At 34.2% G+C, this 18,381-nt stretch overlaps 1 long non-coding RNA gene across 8 annotated transcripts; it reads right to left on the reverse strand.

Annotated features, from left to right (window-relative positions):
* Nucleotides 1-6,306: 6,306 nt before the first annotated feature.
* LOC149780929 (uncharacterized) lies at nucleotides 6,307-17,642 on the reverse strand. Of its 8 annotated transcripts, none has more exons than XR_016415168.1 (5): nucleotides 17,204-17,642; nucleotides 14,562-14,783; nucleotides 13,033-13,192; nucleotides 11,296-11,388; nucleotides 6,307-8,628 (listed from the first exon to the last, which is right to left on the reverse strand). It is a non-coding gene; the product is annotated as an uncharacterized LOC149780929 (long non-coding RNA). The 8 variants fall into 8 exon arrangements; XR_016415169.1 differs by having other exon boundaries at nucleotides 17,146-17,642; XR_016415170.1 differs by lacking the exon at nucleotides 14,562-14,783 and having other exon boundaries at nucleotides 17,146-17,624.
* Between the last annotated feature and the right edge of the window lie 739 nt (nucleotides 17,643-18,381).

Below are 18,381 nucleotides of genomic sequence, written 5' to 3' on the forward strand. Positions count from 1 at the left end.
CCTTGTCTTGGTCCAAACCCCAACATAGATTCTATGTCTCTTTCTCACTCTGTCTCCATATGTATCTTGCTCTGTCTCTCTTGTTCAATCCCTCTCTCCCTCTTGCTCTGTCCCATTTACTCTTTCTATCCGTCTTCTCCCTGTATAACTTTGTCTTAGGCTTTCTCTGCTTTTCTTGCTTGATATATCTTGTTTTGTCTCACTCGCTCTCTCATGCTCTTGTTTTCTCTCTTTCTGTCTCACGTGCTCTGCATATCGCTTCTTTGCACCTGTCTCTCTCTCGCTGTCTTTCACTTGCTCTCTCTCTCTCGCTGTCTTTCACTTGCTCTCTTGCTCTCGCTGTCTTTCACTTGCTCTCTTGCTCTGTCTCATGCTTTCTTTCGCTGTCTCTCGCTCACTGTCACTCTCTGCTCTTCTGTTATCTACATTTTGAGCGTCTGTGTACTGTATGCTATATCCTGTTATTTCTAATGTATGTGCACATTGGTTTTGTTTTTTTCTTTATCCGTATGACCCAAAAAAACATAGTTGACACCAACTCTTCACTAATTCTGTTGCACCTAGGTAAATACGAGTTCACGCCTTAATGTGATAAGGTGCGTAAACAAACACCGCAAGCATGTACGTTCAGAAAATGACTATCATCCATCCTGTACTCATATCCTTCATTAGTGGCTGCGCCCCCCCCCCCCCCCCCCCCCCCGGGTCATATAAACGCCGGTCACTTTTCTAGCCCGATGGCGACAAAGAACAGTTTTCAATTCAACAGACGGGTAATCTCAAGGTCTAGCCCCTGTACACTAATCATTTACAATTCCTCCCATAAGTAATTATTTACATTTACTACTATCGATACAATAAACATCCGATCAATAATATATATATATATATATATATATATATATATATATTAAAGTAACCGATACCAAAAAATTCTTGACAACATCGTATTCCTGAGTCCTGGGAGTGTTGACGATGTTAGCAGCCGACAACATTTAATGGTCATTACCTGTATGTTACATATTTTTCAATAGGAATTATCATCTGCAGATTAATTGAAATTTTATAAAACAAAAACTTTGCATACGTGTAACTGGTGTGAACACCACCAAGCAAGACTAGTAGTACCTGACGTGTCATCAATACCAGGGATAAAACTTCCATATGATTAACTATGATTACAGATTTACCTTTATCTAGCATAGGAAACCTCTTATGACAAAATCGACATATGTATCTTAGAACTCCGTTGATCCGTCCGCCCGAAACAGCACTAAACACTCATTTCACTTTATAGGGGGCTCTGTACATACATACAGACGAACCATTTGTAATTAGGCCTTGCCAAGGCTGATTAGCAAAACATACCACATGACAAAATTCCACGAGTTACAGAAATATTGATGTTACTTCACAGATAACCCTAACCCTAATTCGAAATGACAAAATCCATTTTCCTACACAACCTCTCGACTGATTTTCATGAAGCAACTACCTATCTATCAGGCTCCATGAGACATGTATCGTAGTGAAAACTGCATCCAGATCACCCCATCCGTTCGTAGGTTATTAACAGAAAACTGTAACCCTAATCCTAACCTATGCTACATCGATGGGAAATCACAAGAATCCGAATTTCTCCCAAACTACTAAAAACAATTTTCATGAATCAAGTTCCGATCTTTCGGGCACCATGAACAACGTATTGCTGTAAAAAGTGCATTCAAATCGTATTGTCCTTGCGTTATTACCAGAAGCACATAACCCTAACCCTAAGACACAAGAATCCGATCTTCTAACGAATGCATCGACCGGTTCTCACCAATAAGGTATTGTTGGATTACTCTCAAGAAGACGCACCTTTGGACATAGGTATCATAGAATTCCGATGATCCGTCCGCTACCTTAGTACCAAACACTCGTTTCACATTATGGGGGCGTTGTAGGTCGCAGACAGGCGGACGAACCATCCTTATGTTTGTCTCACCAAGGCCGATCTAGCAAAGCAAACCGCATGTCAAAATTCCAAGGCGGTTTCAAGATGATCAGAAAATATTGATGTGGCAACTTGGCCATTTTACCTCCAGCAGACCGTCTTACGGTGCTAGTTTGAAAGACGGGCTTGATTGCAATTTATGTCGTACATGGTCTGTTTTGTCACTCGAATCCAAGTAACTCCATAAGCCCTCAAGCTACCTTCAAAGGCTAGGTGTCTCAGCATGCATATTTGCTGGGCTCATCTGGCTGGGCCAGTGTCAGCAAGCAATTCAAAGGGGTTACCAAAATATCCACCGAAAAAGACGAAATTCATCTAAAAACGACTTAGTCAAAACTTTATTGGAAAGGCTATAATTTAGCCAAAAAATCAAGCTCTCTATCTCATCAAAGTATTAATAGATTTATCCCCTTAAGATCCGTCGTTGGATACAGGTATCATAAAACTCTGATGATCCGTCTGCTCACTACAATACCAAACACTCATTTTGCATTATAATGGGTGCTGCATGTCGCAGAAAGACATACGCACCATCTTTACATAGGTTTACCCAAGGCAGATCAAAGAAAGCAAACCGCTTGAAAAATTCCCAAGATCTTGAGAAAATAGTTACTTCATGGGTAACCCTAAATCCTAACACATGACAAAAATTTAATTTTTGCTCCAAAATCTCTCGACCGATTTTCATGAACCAAGTACCTATATATCGGGCTCCCTGAGACACGTATTGCAGTGAAAAGACCATAAAAATCACCAGGTCCATTCTTACGTATCATCATAAAACTGCATCACTAACCCTAACCTATGATAATCATAAGGGAAATCACAAGAATCAAATTTTCTCCCAAAGCACTTGACCAATTTTCATGAAAGAAATACCTATCTATCAGGCTCTATGACACACGTACTGCAGCAAAAAGCGCATTAAAATTGCCGGGTCCATTCGTACGTTATACCAGAAAACCGTAACCCTGGAACATGCAGGCAGGCAATAGTTGCCATATCTCGCAGCAGAGGACCAAGGTTCGAATCCCGACATGGAACAAATAATGATTTAATTAAATAAAATCATGATAAAATAAACCTCGTAATATAATGTCTGGAGTAATTCTCCTTATATTATATATTACTCTCTTAATAACTATAACCTAACCTAGCCAGTGCCAAGGTTTCACGACAAATATATATATATAAATATATATATATAAATATATATATATATATATATATATATATATATATATATATATATATATATATATATATGTGTTTTGAGAGTGTCTGTACGTTCTTGAGTATATATGAGCGGTTAAAGAACATCATTTCTTCGTGATGTCTCGATAGCCGTAGTAGTATTTATGCTGGAATGTGCAGGCAGGCGATAGTTGCCATATCTTGCAGCAGAGGACCAAGGTTCGAATCCCGACATGGAACAAATATTGATTTAATTAAATAAAATCATGAAAAAATAAACCTAGTAATATAATGTCTTGAGTAATTCTCCTTAGGCCTGTGCTTAGAGTAATTATATATTACTCTCTTAATAATTATAACCTAACCATAACCTATATAAACATATGGGAAATCACAAGAATTCAATTTTCTCATAAACCACTCAACCAATTTTCATGAACGAAATACCTTTCTATTGGACTCCATGAGACAAGTATTTCAGTGAATACGGTATCCAAGATGGTACTCTGTTAGTACGTTACTACCGGAAAACCGTAACCCTAACCCTGTCACAAGAACACACTTTTCTCACAAATGCCTCAACTGATTTTCATCAGCGATGTATCACTGGATTCGTCTCCTCAAGATGCATTTTTACATTATAAATTCTCTACTTGATTATTTCGATTCAAGTCTCTCTGCTTTTACCCCAGTACATAGTTTTAAAAAAAATATCAATGAAAAACTATCAGTCAGTACATATCTTCTATGCGTGGCATCCTTCACAGGCTTCTGGTTATATTAAGGATTAAATAAAAAATTACTTCTCTATTACAACATTTTCTATATGTCAAACCCTAAGTACATTGTTCTAAGTACATTGTTGAGTTCATCATGTATACACACTTTCCAGACACTTGCACTCATCTCCTGTATTCATATTATCATTATTCCCAATGTTAGATAAAAATACATTGGAAAGCATCCTTTTCATTACCAGGGCCCAAATTTCTGGAATAGTCTGCCTCTTCAAACTTAATCATAATGTAACTGCAACACGATTCATGAAAGCTCAGAAAACTCACCTTTTCTGCAGTGAATCAACTTGAGCTATTTTTTCACCTGTATTCTTTTTTTAAGCATTTTTGTCACAGTATGTGGTATTTTCCATTGATACATTTATCCACACTAAAATAATACTTGGATTTCAATTATTATAATATTATTATTATTAGTAGTAGTAGTAGTACTTGTGCATACTAGTTACCTCTGTCTGCGTAGGTTTGAGTCTCGGATTCAGCCAGTGTGGGTATGGGAGAAAGCTTGCCGGTAGCTTCTCTTGGGTTGGTGGTTCTTTCCGGGGTTTTGCATTGTACGTGTCCTTTACATGTTACACTGTTATCTTATTTTGTGTACAATGTAATTTTTGGTGTTTAACAAGCTCTTAAAAGAACTAACTGGCATCTTGTTTATGTTAAATTTCTATTTAGATTAAAAGAAATTTTTATTATTGGAAGATGATTTATGCATCCTTTCAAAACTTCTTCTCTGCTTAACCACTAATGTCATTATTAGAACAATGGTAGCTCACCATGAAGTGTATTAAGTATTTTTAAGGAAAGATGTAAGCCTTCTTCTTTAAGTCAATGCAAACACTGATGGGACTGAACTTTGGCCACATGTGTCCCAGTTAAATATTAATGTTTTACGCAGATGCTGTAAGAAATATTTAAGATTCTGTCTTCCCTGAATCATGTGGACGTTTATGGCAAATTTGTTCCATTAGATGTGTTACATCACACAAACATGGCATTAGTTCTATGAAACATTTGGTTTGTTGAATAAATCCTCAAGCCTCTTTCAGTTAACAAATAACCACAATTGCTTGTTCTACTTGACTGATATTAATGTCATTGTCATTCACTTAGTCAACAAATATTTTCTCAATCGTAAGTCTGTTAGCATGTTGATTGCCTTCATGTTTCAGTCATTCTCCTGTTCTCACCATGAAAGTAAGTCAGCATATATACATTGTATGAAGCTGCTGAAATAGACGTATTTTCCTCAATACTGGACCCGCACTTGGGAGAAGTAGACAGTTACGGTTTCGTAGTTTCAACTTGGGGGGTGGGGTTGGGAAAGGAGTGTGCTGTTCTTTTAGCCATTTCTACATTTGTAACTGTACTGAACTGGAGAGGAAAAAAACTAACTGCAATTATTGTCTGTGAATTTAGCATGGGAATTTTTTTTATAGTCATGCATGCCAACTATCAAACAAACATAATGCAAGAAATTATTTTGTCTATGAAGTGCTGGTTGGGGTGGGGTGGGGAATAGAAACAATAATGGTAGAATGATATGCGAGAAGGTAAAGAAATCAGCTGAGGATCTCACTCCAATTAATTCATAACCCTTTATTTACCATAATTCCTATGATACAAATGTAGGAATTGAATAGCGATGGAATATAATGACAGAGTTACCCAGGTTTCTGTGAGTTATTCGGGTTTCTTGAGCTTTATGGGTCTTACATGTTGGCAATATTAATGAGAGTATATAAACCCAGACCTTGTGACGTCTTACAGCAATCAGCCACCAGGGGCCTGTTTATAGTGGTGTGAAGCACTGGGGCATCATGATGCAGACATGTGGCATGATATCCCTCTCGATCACATTACCCTGACACTGGGCAACCAGACCACCAGAGCAGTCTGAGAAAATAGTAGTCTTGTAATATATATATATATATATATATATATATATATATATATATATATAGACACACACACACACACACATAAACCTCCTGAAATGGAAAATAATTTAACGAAAGGAAAATAGTTTGCCTTAATTATCATTTCCCATTATTAATTTTGTCTTGGCCTGTGCACTTTATATATAGGGACTAATACTGATTTTAATTTTAATGATAAAAATACATTTGATAATTGTGATAAGGTAATTGTGAGAAGACAGTAGATATACAATCTAGGACGGAAACAGATAAGTCAAATAAAATAATTTCTTTTGATGCAATTATTTCCCTATTTGAAGAAACGTATTGTGAATGCTTAGAATTATGACAATGTGTGGCCTAAAAGTATGGTCTTACGTACATGCAAGTAATAAAAGAAATATTGTATGATGTTAAATGTTTTATTAATTTTGTTTATTTCACACAGAAACATTAAAGACCACAACATCTGAATACAAAATGAATTTGAAATCATGCAATGAAAAAGATTTCAAATATAATTAAGACAGACATTGCCATTTTTTCATTTCTTTCCTTAATACTTATTACAAGGCCTCTTAACATGTGAAACAAGTATTTATTTAAATGCAAAACTCAAGCACCAAAAGGCAACTTCTTAGTATATAAATTTTTTATTATAGTTACAACGAAATTAATGGTGTTTACGAATCACACTATAACTCGTACACTTGTCAGAAGCTGTCCAGGTTTGTAAATTCTTGAAAAACATTTGGGGGTCAATGGAGGTGGGAGACTGGTAAAAAGTTTTTGAAAAGCAGGACATATTTTATGTACAGCATCTTATCTACCTGAAAACATTATTAAAGCATATACTGAATAAAATGGTAGCAAATTATGAAGAATGCAGTACAACTTGTCATTCATTTAAATCACTGTTGTAGACCTAAAGGACAGACATGGTAGGCATTTGTAGGCTGGGAAAAAGCCTTTCAGTGTCCAGGGAAGCCATATAATGGTGGCTGTGACAAAAAGCCAATTCTAAATATTTCTAATGGTAAAATTGGAGTACAGCTTCTGCATTTATTGGTTATACATTTTTTTAAAAGCTTAATTCCTCAATTATTCATTTGCAAACACTCAGTGTAACTTTCACTACATTACTGTGTAAAGATTTAAAGTCTATAAAGCAATTAAAAGCCAAATACTGTATACTTACTGAAAAGAAAATTTACACTTACAAGGAATGTACCTCAGTAATTTTCATCTGCATCCACATATTTTGTTTGCAGAGGTACATTGTACCATTATTTAAAAAGTTCAGGTGAAACACTTAACACGTATACTGTACTCTTACATTAAATAACTGTACAATTTGCAATTGCAAATGACTTGCAGTCACAATTAGAAAATCTCAATGACAATGTTTGGACTGAATACAGAAAATATATACATTTCAAAACATGTTAAACTAGGTAAGTAAATTATGAAACAACAGTGTACATGTTTTATACACAATGGATTTTTGTTACCAAAAGTACAATTTTTCTGGGAAATTCATCAGACTAAATTTTCACCACAAAACATTGGTCATCTGGATGTCATTTTACTAGAAAATCAATAAATGAAATCTATGGTATCCAAAAGTGGTTTACTGTTGCAAAGGTAACATTCTATCATGCATGTACATATTGTTCACTTTGTTACTTGACAGGAGGAACACATCCACTACCCACCATTTCGTGCCCATAGGCAACTACTTTCTACCCAGATAGCCACCAAAATATTTTATGTGAATACTCTTTGGACAACAATTATTGCCCATGGTTTGATGCCTGTTCATGTTTCATATATTTATGAACATATATACATATTTAGTGCTTTAAGCCAATTACTGACACAAGTTCAAGATATAAAGCATGCACATATGATAATCTAATTATTTAAATAGTGGAGCTCCCCACCCCCACCCAAGATTCATTCAATTTTAGCTTATTCACTATATGTTCCATATTTTTAAGCTTTGCTTTTGGGGCTGTTCCATTTGAACATACATAGTACCCAGGGAAGGCAGTTTAAAAAAAATATATGTACATTGATTTCATAGTTAAATGATAAGAAAATTCTATACTGCATCAATGGGTGAGTATCCCACTTTGAAAGTGCCTTCCTGGGTCCCATGTATGTTTTAATGGAATAGCAATTAATCTGGCTGCCATCATTTAAGTTTAATCAGCAATCAGATGCAATCTGTAATATGCTTTTTACATTTCCCTTACATTTTTTACCAAGCTGAAATAATAAGCAACATTTTAACCATTACTCAATAACACAACCATGTAAAATACAATTGGAGCAGATGCCTTTGCTAAACAAGAAAGGTAAACAATAAAGAAAAGTGGAGCTCTATTAATTGCTCTTGCAACAGAGCAACATTATAACATGAGTAAACCAGTATTGCTTTTTAAGAGTAAAATCATGGAAACAGCAGAAAGTGTGGTCAGAAATGTACATCCCTTTCAGTATTACTGTATACTGAGTTAGCAATACAAATAACATGTTTACTAATAATTGGTGATTCTTGAAAATTTGTGCTGTTGAAGACTGATGAATTCTGCTTGTGCTCTGACAGACGTGGCAGAGGTCGCATTCTCTGTGTAAATCTGCAATCTGTAGCAGGTACATGGATTTCAGTGGGGCATAACCTTGTTCCTCTCAATCATGAGAATGACATTCATCACTGGATCTTAAAGATAAACCTACAATATTTAATGACAAATAATGCACTTAGCAGCCAGAAGGAATCATTAATCCATAAGCAACTTTTACCGTATCACTTGCAATATTTCCAAGACAGAAGAATACATTTTCAAAGAATCCGTGAACTTGAAAGTTTTAGCACATGTTTATCCGCTAGGGTCCGTATTTGGAGGGTCTTTTATACAAAGGGGTAATTTTACAATTAATACTAAGGACAACATAAGTATGTCACAAACAGTTTCACCTCCTACAAAGAAAAGGAGAGTTAAATATGATAGTGGCACAGATCTCTAATCACCAATGAATAATCTAAAGCAAGATGTTACTCTTCGTTACAGCTTGTACTAAGTATAACTACAGTAGAGGTGAGTAGCCAGTATCGTTTCATTATTTACAATATAACTTTTCAAAATTGAAACTGATCAAAATGAAAGTTTCTTGTAATAAATATTATTTATTATCAATTTCATATAACATCCAAATATTAAATATTAAATGTGATAATACCTGATTACTATGCGACGTTTTATGTTATTTTTCTTTGCTCATGTTAATAACCTGTGTAATTGGAATGCAATGATCACACCACAGCCTTCATTAACATATTTGTATTAATGAACCACATGTAAACATTTGCACATGAACTATATTATTGAGGAGTTCTTTTTGCTTTAAAGGAAAATGTTGGGTGAGATAAGTAATATACGTTGGGGTTTGGACTCCCCAATGTAACCCCCTGACTGCGATTTACTTGTCTTGGTTAAAACCATAACATAGATTTTATATATATTTCCCACAAAGGGGGAATGGACAGGTGAAAATAATGTGAACGAAGTGAGAATTATTTTATTTAGCAAACAGAAAATGAATCTTTTTTTCTGAATTTCTATGAAGGAATGAATCAATTTAAAAGATTTTTTTAAAAATCATTCCAGAATAGTTTTCCTTTTAAAAATATCATAATAAATAAAAAGTTATGGCAATTAACATTTCAGATGAAATGTTACTATTAGGAATTATTATGTTAATAGATTTTAGTGTGGATCTCATCAAGAAAAGGAAAAACATTTTTTGCTGCAGTATAATTGCAGCAACTTTTTTTCTTCACTTTTGGAAACATTTTGGTGAAATCTGTTAACAGTTATAGAGCTTAGTGAACTGTATCAAAGTGTGTTGAAAAATCAATTTTATGCTGCCAAATAATAATATAAAGATCATGAAATAAATATATCACTCTTTAAATGACTAGCAAAGAATTCATGCAGTGACAATAGTATTAATATTTGTACGTAAGAGCATGGAAGCATTATGACATTTTCACTTACATTTAGCTATGCAACTCAATCAACAGTTTGTTATTCATAAATACTTATATCTACCTTATTTACCGTATATGTTGAGACACCATAAATTAATTCTGAATGTTCATTTTTGTGCACTGTATGTTCTGGGACACATAGTTTCTTTTCCAGTCTTAAATTTTGAACACGTTTTAAATCATTTGAAAATTACATGTCGGAAAATGCACTCCAACTTAAATTTTTATTTAAAAAAATATAAAACTGTGTACTTTTGTTTAATCCATTGCAGCATCATCTCAACAACCCAACCCTTCTCCTGCACATATATGATCCATTCTTTCAGTGCATGAATATCTTTTTAGTTCTGTCATACAGTGAAAATGTATTGTTGGACGCAACACATCTCCTTAAGTGGAAACTGCATGGACTAAAGTCATTTTATTTAAGATCCACATCAGTCATGCTAATTCTCACACTTTCAACCACCATCTTATTGACAGTCCATCCAGGAATGAGATCAAAGCACACTGGAATTTCATCCATGTTAATGATCATATTGTCTGCAAATAATTATTTTATTGTGTCCAATATATAGTTATTATTAAAAGGCAAGTAGCACTAATTTATAGTAATATTGATAGACAATGAAACCTCTGCAATAACAATAATGTATAAGTTCAAATAGATCATCCATTTATTAGAACCATCACAATATTCTCTCTAAATTGCTGCGAAATGTAGTAGATTGTTCATATGTTAGTTTAATTATTTGATTATATAATACAGAGACAAAAAGTATCTGACTAATTTTTTTTCAGCAGCTGAAACTATAAAAATTGATGTTAAAAAAGTTAACTAAGTCAAAGTGCTGTCAACAATGCTCATTACATTGCTACTGAGACAAATGATGCCTCTAACTTGCATAATCTAAATTCAGAGCAAAACTTGCTTTAACTGCATTCAAATACATGAAATTGGAGTGTTATCCATACAATTGAACCGGAATGATTGCAGTGAAAGTGTGTAGTATCCAGTGTGCTCAAGAAACAAAAATCTTAACATCCAAATCAACATTCATTGGGGGCCCCAAGTGGTCGAGTGGTCTAAAGCACTCTCTGTTACGGATCACTGCCATCTCACCACTGTCTGCGTGGGTTCGAGTCTTGGATTCGGCCAATGTGGGTATGTGAGAAGGTTTGCCAGTAGCTTCTCGAGGGTCGGTGGTTCTTTCTGGGGATTTTCCGGGTTCTTCCTCCACCATTAATACTGGCTGCCATGTATAGCCTATCGTGTGCTGAAAAGTGCGTTAAACCCTACAACAACAACAACATTCGTCATTCTGATTAACTTACCAAAAATATCTAATGTAATCTGGTAACGCAGCATTTCCCTTTACCTTTGATGATGTAATCCTTCTGGAATTGCCCACTGCCTTTATTGGATCACTGAACAAATGAAAGAAAAAGAAACATTTTGCATGCGATGTCTGAACACCTTGTATACCACTGGTGAAAACAAAAAGGAATCAAAACATATCCATCTTACATAATTTATTTCACCAACATAAAGCAGAAGTCACATTTAATTGCATAAAGAGGTACCAAGTCTATTTGTAACTATCAGAAAATCTAGGTAATATTTACATCTGAGTTGACATTAAGTCAGTACTCAGAATTTAGTCCCTACCTTTCTTAACATATACCCCCCTCCTGCTGGCTCAACAGTGTAATCATATTGTTAGTTTATTGACTGGTGTGTGTGTGTGACTTGGATTTTTAACGTAGCTTTAACAATTTTTCAGTCATATCACTACAATGACCGCAGTGTGGCAATAACATTATCCTGACACCAGGCCGACCAGTCCTAACACTAACCTCTTAATGCTGAGCGCCAAGCGAGGCAGCCGTTAGTACCATTTTTGCAAGTCTTTGGTATGACTCGGCCGAGGATCGAACACACGACCTCCCACATCAGAGGTGGACGCTCTAACCACCAGGTCACTGGAGCGGTTTGTTTATTGACTGGAAGGTATTTTAGTTACTCTTTGTAACAGTGTCGCTTTAGTACAGTTGTCTAAGTTAGAAGCTGTGCACAGTCAGTGATAAAGTATCTTTTTGAATCAAAACTGTGTTGCTACATGAAGTTTTATCACAATACTTTGTGCTTTGATTTCATCTGGGACTTATTACAATATTGTCTATTTCTAAGCTTTCTGGACATAGGACAAAAGAGTTCTTTGTCTCTGGTAGAATTAACACGATATATTTTCGTGACTTGCAATTGTAAGATTATTTGTTAGATGGTAATATTTTGGGATACATCATACAAAGTTGTTTTTCAGTTTGGCCAGTGCCTGTGAACTCTCTCTCTCTCTCTCTCTCTCTCTCTCTCTCTCTGTACTTATTACCTACAATGTAAAATTGCTTTCACTCCAAACTTTAGGTAAAAGTTTGCTCTACTTGTGATATAGAGACTATCAATATACTAGAACAGCAGTAGTTAAAAGCAACAGCGGTTTATAAACATTCAAACTCATCAGCTTACCCAGCATGTAAAGCTGAGTATTAAATGATACCAAATCATCACTACGAACGAATATCCCACCCAATAAAGATTAAAATTAATACAGCACATAATAATACAATACATATGCAATAACTTATATTTACATGCGAACAATTCAAAGTGAAATATCTAAGACATAATGGAATTAATGTGTTTAATCCAGAAAAATTAATAATTCTTGCTCACAGAAGGTTAAACCATTTAGTGTATTGAAGTAATCACAAAAATATTGCACACTTTTCATGTTAATGTTAAAAATAATACATAATTCAAAATGCTGATCCATAGCTTAAGGAACGGAAAATGTACCATTTGTTATGAGAAATTAAAATGTTCCCACTCTATTACAAAATAAATATTTCCCTTATACACATTAATGTATAGCATATATGTTAAGAGATGTGGCAGACAACTTTAGATAGCTTTTTATGTCTCGTGCAGAATATGGGATAGTCAGTCACACCCATACTTCTAGTATGGATGCTTATACGAGTCATCTATGATATATCAAATGGAAAATATACCTTTGCAGCATCACATTTCTCAGCTTGTCCTTAGCCGCTGACTCATCTACACACCTTTATCAGAGGAATGGTCACGTTAACATCTTTCTGACTATCAGGTAACAAGGCCCATTTGTAAAAGTCCATATAATTACCAAAATCGGCCGAAATCTACACTAATCTGCAAACAAAGTTAACAAAAAGAAGAGAAAATAGTTACAATGTAGAATGATATTTCAAGCACAAATGAACTATAATGACATTATGGTCAGCTGTTAAAACATTTCATCGATCCAACAACTTTACCCAAGAACAGTTACGCTGGCAATAATAATATTCTGATAATGATGTTAGGGGTTGTCCATAAAGCACATATGCAAACAATTGGTGATTTTGTATTCCCTTTCCCATTACTCATTGCAAAGCATACATTTTGTATCCACCCTTGTGTATGTACATTGCTGAGTCACCACCCCCTTTCCAAGAATAGCTGGGACAATTGAATTTTAAAAGATGAAGTTATTAGTAGCAATTAAAAATAAGCAGCAGTTTAAATTAATACCATGTAAAACAAACTTTGAAAATGAAAGTAGGAAAGTATTAACATTAACTATAACAGTGATACAAAGGTTGAATTTTACAGAAATCATAACCAATGCTTTTCTACGGAAAATATAAATATTTATCTCTAATAATAGTTTTAAACAAGTGACAGCAGCTAATATTTAGTTGACCTTAACTTTAATAGTCAAATATCAGCCAGTGACTAAAATTTTGATATCAACTTTGGAAAATTGGAATATTATCAGCCTTATCATCCTTTGGAATGACTGTACCTCAAATTTTTATCATCAGCTTCGATATCATCAAAATCATGAACCATAACAGTTCTTTTCTCCGGTGACAATTTTTGTAAGGTGTGTGTGATCATGTGACATTTCATGTTGGCTTAGGATGAGTAATTAATTTAAAACACACTTCTGAATCTCACTCTTATAAAAGTAAAGGACAACAGGTGTCAAAAAGGCAATCCATGTGTCTATCCAAATACAATACTGTCCCAGTCTGGCAAGGTATGGCTTCACAAATTCGCATGAGGCACCAGGGTCTGGAATGCATAATCTGTTGGAATCATGAGATAAAATAACTGGTCATGTCAGAAAATGAAGATGAAAAAATGTCTTCTGCAAAGTGCACCATGTGCAATAAAACTACAACATATCACACTTCACAATTCTAAGCAGATATTGGCTCTGCCTGACATGGCATACCAGCCACTTTGCATCTAACTCAACTGCTAGCTATGTTTCTGACTTGACTACTCTTCATAAACATCACAGTTATCAAGGAATAATGACCCCTACCGCTGCAGAACATACTTAGCAGTTGCCCTGCCACATAAACAGGCTAATGCTTTTTGAATTTTTTCAACACCTCCCACCTCCACTCAATGAATACATACTTTATGCTCAACCTATTAGTGTCACAGAAAAAATAAAGTCACAGAATGAACTAATCATGTCATTATCACAAGATTTACCAGTACATACATTATATAATATACAGGTGACCGCTCTGGTGGCCTAGTGATAAGAGCGTCCGCCTTGGATGTGGAAGGTCGTGGATTCAAACCCCAACTGAGTCATACCAAAGACTTCAAAAACTGGTACTAACAGCTGCCTCGCTTGGTGCTCAGTATCAAGAGGTTAGTGTTAGGACTGGTCAGCCTGGTGTCAGGATAATGTGACTGGGTGGAAGATGATGCTACATGTCTGGGGAATGATAAACCAGTGCTAGACATCACTATAAACTGCCACTGCAGACATCATAGTGATATGACTTAAAAATTTTTTAAAGCTATGTTAAAAATCTAAAACACATACTATAATATACAGGCAAATGTACATTTATATGGACATGTTATTCGTAAAACTCGAACAGTACTGATTGTTATTGTCACCAGATATGGATGTGCACTGACAAGGTTATCATTCAACTTAATGCATCAGCTGAACAGACTTCTGATGTTAATGTTGTTGTTGTTGTTGTTGTTGTTGTGGGGTTTAACGCCATTTTTCAGCACGATAGGCTATACATGGCGGCCAGTATTAATGATCAGCTGATGTTAATGATCAGCTGACTGTAAAATGTCAATATGATTACCATCAAGGTTGTAAAATGTTTGTTTTAGGAGATTTTTGAATGGATTTTGGTACTTATAGGATATGGGAAGATATGGACCACTATATAGACCCAGCAAAGTATTTACAACTACTACGGTAACATACATCTGAGTGATGAAGCTGTATAATATTTATCATTTAAGCAGACCAAAATGGGTCTTAAAACTTGTGTAGTTATGTCAAAAAATGTATGAGACTCAGTCAATTCAGTTTTTGATTTAAAATTATTCAAAATTCGAATTATTTCTTTCCTTTTGTTTTGATTTTCTGTTATCTACTATACATGAGTGCTTTGATATTTCAGGTCATAAAGTCTGCAATCAGCAAATAAGTTCATAAAAACAATGACCCTCAAGATATAATTTAAGTCTTTTGTTGTTTGTATTAAAATGAATTTATTTTCCACTATAAATCAGATGGCTGTGGGAAACAAACAATAAATAGACGCTATGTACAGTCCTAGTTGTGAAAGGGGAGTTACTCTGATAGTGCAGTAAGACTAACAACAAAAAATAATCTGATAATGGTATATACTTGCATTAATGTTGGAAATTTAATGTATGTGTTGTACAAAGTGTAATCAACTTGAAAAATGGACGCTATTTCTATGGCACTCATTATGCCACCTGTGCCCTACAGCAACAGAAACTTATAAGAAAGAATTAAAGAAATGCATTTGTAAATAACCACCTATGATGACTGGAGTTGCTCTGTGATTGTTGCTGAGAATGAACAATCAACATGAGGATGAAAGTACATATCAACCTAAGACTGTTTGAACAACAACCGGTGTTCCAATAAAAAGTAATAAATCGTGTACAATGCAGCTTTCAAGTCAACACCTGTTAAATGTGAAAGCCACCAAAAAACGACATTAACATGTTTCAAATTTTGATTCTTATTTGCTACCATAGATTAAATTTCCTAGTCCTTGACCATCACAGTAATCATATGATCTAACTCTTGTATAACATTATCAGACAACAAACTGGCATTACATTTTGTTAAAGTGATCTAAATTTTAAGAAGATATTGATTCTATCTGAGAACACAGGTTAAGGATATTATTTTGAAACAGTAGTATTCATGGGTTTATTTATCAAATAGTGTACGCGTCAGCAATCTTGACATTTTCCCAAAATAAACTGGTGATTTAGAACTAGTAACCTATGGTCATGTGGTCTCTGTAAGTACACAATATGTGGTGCAATAGATAAAATAAATACCGAAAAGTTCAAATATTGAGATACCACAGAACCAATATCGTCGGAAGCTAGGCCACACCATATTGGTTTTTCCACAGGGGCTCGTATCGTTACTTACAATTGACCTGACATACATGTACTATTATACGATATTTATGTTGTCCAAATATCAAAAATGGGGAGGCAAGGGTCTGAGGAAACTCAGACTAATGTACTATATAATAACTACAATATAGCACATGTATGACAGGTCCATTGTAAACAACGATACGAGCCCCTGTGGGTTTTTCAATGATTTTTTTTAACCAGTCCTCGAAAATTAATAACGGTAATAAACTTAAAAGTGTTTTAATCGGAAAGAAATGTAATTGCCAGTACCCAAATAAAATGTAACTTATTTCTTAGTAACGCTGTCAGTATACATACTACTACGAGTACTGCCGTGCAGATAAAATAATGCGATCCTATTACTAAACCACGAAAACTGATAACGGTCATAAATGGGTATGAGACGTACTGTTTCATTTAATTTCAATTCTAATTTAAAAACGTGTCTATTGAAAAATATAAACGTAATGAGAATTCATATATACGATAATAATAATAATAATAATAAAAATAAAATTACTAGCGAAATAACCTTGCAATTCAACCAATCCACGAAAATTGATAACGCCACCAATGGCGGTCTAATTTCAAATAGTACTTTAAAAATTGTAATAGTAAACAAAATAAAATGTAATTACCAGCGCTGAAATGAAACGTACAATGAATTATTAGTAACGGTTAAAGTATATACACTACCGGTCTGATAACGTGATACTAAATTTCTAGCAGCACAAGTCTCATTGTCAATGTTATTTTCTAAAATCCACAATGTCCAATGAAAACCATCGTTTCAACAAAGTCATTTGCATATTTTACTGGCAGGATTTCTCCCGTTTTAAACAATGTGGCATCACATAGCATTGATCATTCTGTTTTGAAAAATGATTTTGTCGTTATAAAATGTTCTGTTTATTCGAATGGTTGCTTTTTCTTTGATTTATAGTTTGGAAAAATGCACAATCTACTGTTACTAGTTCAACTTTGTTTGGGACTATATTTTATCCACAACAAATGAAAGGTCAGAATGAACGAAATTATAATACTTCCTTGTTATAATCTTAATTGCATAATTGTCATAACAAATTGCATAGATAGTATGGATAAATGACATTTAGATACATAAAACTGGATCATTAAGATACAATTATCTCTATTGAAAACTTCAGCAGAATTTTATGAATAAGTAGAGATAAACAGAATTATTATTTTTAATATGTATAATGTATTGTTTATAATATAACATTTTGAATTAATAAAACAATGAAGATTTTATATTTTATATTTTTTTTTAATATCTGTCTGCCAGTATCTAATTACTAAATGCATATATATTACGTGCCAGTATCTAATTACTAAATGCATATATATTACGTTCTCTAGACTACGTTAATTTAAAGAGTGAAATTTGATTTATATTCCCTTTTCATTATTAAACACAGATAGTGTTTAAATACAACGCCATACGATCAAGTTAGCATTTCTTCGGAAAATACGTTATTATTAATCATCGTGTAATGAATATATTCTACTCGAATGAACTTCATTCATGTTGCTTTAGAAATTTAAGGACATTGCTCACTATTTTTAAAAACAGATAATCAGAATTCTCCTGACGGGCACATTTGACTGTCTACTTTGAAATTAAGCGAATAGGATCTTTAAAGCTTTCGGTTTTTTTTTGTTTACAAAAAACCTGATTATTGTCCTGTTCGATGGTTTACCAGTAGTTTAATGATTTGGTATGATGAGGCAAGTTTTGGTTTTAAATAGTTTTAATACGAATTTGTCTTGAACATCACAGGTAATCAAAGACTTTGTACAGAATCGCTTATCAATATTTGAGAAATAGTGGAATAAACGTTCTCAAATAATGA

This window comes from Sinohyriopsis cumingii, chromosome 16 (genome assembly GCF_028554795.1).
Source record: "Sinohyriopsis cumingii isolate HCF-2022 chromosome 16, ASM2855479v2, whole genome shotgun sequence".
Lineage (NCBI taxonomy): Eukaryota > Metazoa > Mollusca > Bivalvia > Unionida > Unionidae > Sinohyriopsis > Sinohyriopsis cumingii.